Source organism: Echinops telfairi, unplaced genomic scaffold (genome assembly GCF_000313985.2).
Source record: "Echinops telfairi isolate 266 unplaced genomic scaffold, ASM31398v2 ScPeMD7_4048;HRSCAF=4782, whole genome shotgun sequence".
NCBI lineage: Eukaryota > Metazoa > Chordata > Mammalia > Afrosoricida > Tenrecidae > Echinops > Echinops telfairi.
The window spans coordinates 349,744-355,413 of NW_022107947.1; positions in this window are offsets into that span (position 1 = coordinate 349,744).

Here is a 5,670-nt window from a genome sequence, read left to right on the forward strand (position 1 = left end):
TATGGATTGTGATAAGAGTTGTATGAGCCCCTAATAAAATGATTTAAACAATTTTTAATTAAAAAATAAAAATTAAAAAAAGAATGAGAGGAAAAAATATTTGAAAATAGCTCATTTTAATTATAAAATTATATGGCTCAGGGTTCTCAAATTTTTGTGCACATAGAAATCATTTGGAGAGCTTGTTCAAAATTCAGACTCAAAGGCCAAGAGAGTCTGTCTGAGTAGGTCTGATATTGTAAGTATAATGAATTTTTCCCCCTAATGTCAAAAGCCTAAAGACTATACTTTTAGAAAAATTGAGTTACTATACATCAGATGCCACTGTCAAATAATATATGGACTAAAATTATGAATGGTCACAAAGAAGTCCAGAAAGATTAGGCAACGGTTAATTAGCAAAGAAGTGACATTTAATACCGACAAGCACTCATTATAGACACCCTCCCCCCAGAAATTTGGTTACTAGACACTGCCCCAGGAGAGGAAGGTGTGGCAGTGTGCTTCATAAAGATGTACAGCCTTGGAAACCCCGTGGGCAGTTCTACCCTCTCCTACAAGCTCTCTATGAGTCAGAATTAACTCAACGACTAAAGGGTTGAGGAATGTATTGCCTATTTCATGAAATCAAACTTTGCTTTAAAAAATGTTCCTAACAGTTCAAAAACTAATCAGTGATCAGAACAAGTGGTTCAAAATTGTATCATTTTATAACAGAAGGAAATAATCAAATGTTTCCATGGAATCTAATGGCTTGGTAACATACTTGGAAATAGCATTTGATGTTTCACTTCTAAAATCAGGAGGAATTTAAAGACGGAGGTGTAGAATAAAGTTAACTTTATAAAAAACCTTTTTTTTTTTAAGTAGGATGAGGATGTCAAATATAAATATCAAGACTGCTGCAATTCAGAGTATGTGATTTGGAGAACCAGTTTACTAAGTATTAATAACATATACAATTTGGAGAAGAAGACCGCAGGGACCTATTGATACAGCACAAATTCACGGATGGCTCCATGGACAATGGTGTACTTCTAGTCTTTTCCACAGCTGATCGACAGACTGGCAAGTGGATTTGTGCAGCCATGACCCAATTCAGTCATTCAGAGCATTAAAAAAAAAAGACACAAATATGTCACAACTCAGACACCAGGAAACTGACAGTATGTGAAAAACAATCCTGGCAAGAGGAAGAACTTAGAGTGAAGGGGACCACAAGGCACCCACGTCCAGCACCTTAAATTGATGGGCAGAAAACAGAGTCATGAACAGATGGACAATGGTCTTGAACACACAAGCTTCCAGCAGGAAAAAGGCTGGAGTTCTGCCTTCCCAGCTTCCAGCACGAGGCTCAAGGATGCCCGAGCTCAAGATGATGGCGGTGCGCTAGTGTGGTCTCGAGGACAGCAGCTGCTGGGCATCAGCACCGCCTGCGAGGGCCCCCTCGCTGCTCCCCGGACAGGATGCTACCTCGGGTCCTTCTGAGTAAATCACGCTCGTCACATGAGCATTTGGAGGAACGTGTTCTTCTTAAATTCATTTGGGTGGGGAGGGAGGCAAAAAAGAGGAGCTGATACGAAGGACTCAAACAGAAAGTAAATGTGTACAAAATAATGATGGCAACATATGTACAAATATTCTTGATGCAATTGATGTATAGATTGTTGTAAGAGCTGTAAGAGCCCCCAATAAAATGATGTGTAAAAAATCATTTTGTGGCTATAAGCCAAAAATATAACATTGTACATTGTAACAATAATGTTGTAACCTGCTATTTTCATTTATTACATTTACTCTTTCTTCTCTCGTATGTTGACAGCACCTAGCTGTCAAGGTGACTGGGGATGGGTTGAACTGCCTGAGAGTGTTTCCAAGGCTATACAGAGCCAAAATCTCCCCCGGAAGGCTTGGTGGCTTCCAACTGCCATCAGGCAGGCTAACAGCTATTGTTTCACCAGGGCTCCTTACACAGTAGACAGTATGTATGGCCCTCATAATAGAAACAACATGGGAAGTCACGTGGCCGGATTTTGCAAGACCAGTAGAATTATTCATTTCAAATGCTTTTTCAACGATGTGAGCAGCGACTGTACATGCGGGATAGTGAATCATGATGAGTTCAGCTGTTAACCACAAGGTGAGCGGGTCAAACCGACCAACCTATTCTCAAGAGAAAGATGAGGCTTCCTGCTCTTGTAAAGGTTTATTGTCTCAGAAGCCCAGAAGGGACGTTCTATAGGGTTGCTCTATAGGGTTGAATAGGGCAGTTCTTTACCCTATAGGACTGCTATGAGTCAGATTCAACGAGATGACAGTGAGTTTTGTTTTGTTTTTATACACGTGGACAGCATCGGGTGGAAGACACAGGAGTTGAATCAGTTAGCTCTGTCAGAAGAAGCCCAATAGCATCAGTCAGGACAGAGCCAGAGGCCAACTGAGGAACAGATCGCCAGCTGCTCATCCGCGATTCAACTTGAAGCTGAAGAAAATAAGACAAACCCACACGAGGCAAAGTGTGACGTGGAATCTACTTCACCTGAATGCAGAGACTATCACAAGGATAGGTTTGGTGCATTGCATACTGATAACCAGAGACCACGTGAGCTGTGGAATGTCGCCAACACACACATGAAGAAAGCAAGAGGTCATTAACAAGAATCATGCAGAAGAGGGGAGGGAGGGGAGAATGGGGAGCGGATAGCATCGATGAGTGTATAACCGCACTCCACAGGATCGAACCACAGAATTGTATGTGAATGGATATATTGGATTGTATAAGAGACGGTAAAAACACACAAATTATTATAGGAAATAATAATAATAATAAGGTTCCTGGGGGGCAGGGGGGATGGGATAAAAGGGAGCTGATATCAAGGAGTTCAAGAAGAAAAAAATGTTTTGAGACTTATGGTGGCAGCAATTGTACAATGCTGTTTGATGTGATTGACCTATGGAATGTTATGGATCTGTAGGAGCTCCCAATAAAATGATAAGAAATAAACAAATGAAATTGGGAGCAATCAGAAGAATCATGCAGAATGCATTGAAAAGTGGATTGCTGCAGATGCAGTTAAGCTAACAGTTAGCACCCTCTCAATTGATCTGCCTTATGATCCAATTAAATTTGTTCTATGTTTTTAATGATTTCTGCTTTCTTTTTTGATTGAGGTTTTTATCTGTTTTACTTTGTAATTCTTGTTCGTTTTTTGTTGTTTTGTTTGCTTACAAGTTTGTTTGTTTTTAATGTTACTCTGTATGTGAAATCTAGGATAAGTAATCTATAGAGACAATAAATAGATTAACGCTTCCTTGGGGATATGGCAGGGAAAACTGGAAAGCAATAGGGAGGTAATAATGATGCGTACAAGAATGAAGAAAATGTTCTAAACTGATTGTGGTGATGATTGTGCAACTCTTCTTGATGTGATTGAACTACTGAATACATGTAAATTATGTGCTGATATAACTGCTGGGGGGGGGGGGGGGGTGAGGCAGGGGAAATATTCAAAACGAATATAACAAGACAGTCTGAAACTAGCTCTTGAATACAGAGTCACTACAGCAGAAGGGAGAAATGATGAAGTAAAGGGGCTAAACAGAAGTTTCCGAAGGGCAACTTAAGAAGACAAAGTAAAATATAAAGAAATGTGTAAAGTCCTGAGCTAGAAAGTCGAAAGGGAAGAAAGTGTTCAGTATTTCTCAAGCTTAGAGAACTGAAGAAAAAACCCAAGCCTTGAGTTGCAATATTGAAAGATCCTATGGACACAAATTGAATGATGGAAGCATCATGAGAAAATGAAAAGAATACACAGTCACTGTACTAAAAAGAATTGTTCCAATGTTCAATCATTTCAGAACCTATGGCACTGAAGAACGGAGTCCAAGCTGCACTGAAGGAATTGACCAACCCCCCCCCAAAAAACAAAAAAAACAAGGCTCTAGGAATTGATGTAATACCAACTGAGATATTTCAACAAATGGATGCAATGCGGGTACTCATTCATCTATGCCAAAAAAAAAATTGGAAGACTTCTAGCCCCCTGGCCAACCAACTGGAGGAGATCCATATTTGTGTTCATTCAAAGAAAGGCGTTCCAATAGAATGAAACATTATTGAATAGTATTAGTATCACATGCCAGTAAAATTTTGCTGAATGAAAATAAAAACTATCTGTAACAATACATAGAGAACTGCTCAAAAGTAAAGCTAGATTCAGAAGAGGATGTGGAATGAGGGATGTCACTGCTCAGATCAGATCAGTCTCAATTGAAAGCAGAGAATACCAGAATGATGTTTGCCTGTATTTCATTGACTGCGAAAAGGCATGAGACCGAGTGGATCATAATAAATTACAGAAAATGTTGCAAAGACCAGAAATTCCAGAACATTCCATTGTATTCCTCAGGAACCGGTACAACTTGCAATGTACAAATGGCACAGCCTTGCTTGCTGAGACCGAAGAGCGCTTGAAGCACTCACTGATGACAAAGACTGCAGCCATCAGTGTAGATCGCGCCTCAACAGAAGAGCAAATCCTCACCACCGGACTAATAGGGAAACATCAAGCTACAAACAGAAAATATACAGATGTCAAAGATTTCATTTTACTGGGATTTGCAACGAGTTTTCTTGGAAGCAGCAGTTAAAAAATCAAATGATGTATGACATTGAGCAAGCCTACTGCAAAAGACCTATTTAAAGTGTTAAAAATTAAACATTACCTTGAAGACCAAGGTTGTCTTATTCCCAAACCAAGCCCACTGCCATTAACTCTATTCCACTCACAGGGGGTCAGAGGATGGAAATCTTTACGGGAACCTATTGCCTCATCTTTCCCTGCAGCAGGGGTTGGTGGATTTGAACAGTGGACCTTGCTGTTAGCTGCATAAGGTGACCAGACGTCCCACTTTTGGCGGGACAGTCCCAATTTTTAACAATTTTTCTTGCATCCCGTGGCATTTTTTAAAAGTCCCGATTTTTGGAAGAATGCACGACAAGCTAGGGTATACGGTTTTCGGCTGCCGTGTGGCTATTTCGCCAGGATATGAGTTTTATCAATGGTGTCCCGCTTTTGTCCCGCTTTACCAATGTTAAAATCTGGTCACCTTACTAGCAGCCCAATGCCTAATCCACAATACTACCAGGACTCTTGCTACCTTATTCAAGCCATGCATTGCGTGTATGTTCCAAAGTTTCTTTATCCATTCCTCTACTGATGGGCATGTGGACTGTTTCCAACATCTTGCCACGATGAACAGCGCTACAATGAACAATGGAGGGCCTATTTCCGTTCGTGCTAGGTCTCCTATTTCTTTCGGGTATATTCGCAGCAGAGGTGTCGGTGAATTGTATGGCGTTTCTATTCCCAGTTGTTTGAGGTATATTGCTTTCCACAAGGTGGTACACATCTCCCAAACTTGGAGGGACCAGACCTTGAAAGAAGACTTCAACCGTGAAGTTCTATAGTCGGTGAAAAAGAGGAAGGCTCTCAATGGATGGATTGGCGACGGCAGTGGCTGCAACAATGGCCTCAAATGTGGCAATAATTGTGAGGATGACGCAGGACTGGGCAGTGTTATGCTTGGTTGTATATATGAGGTTGACATATGTGTATGTGTGTATATATATATATATATGCATATACACACACATATATGTTAGAACCA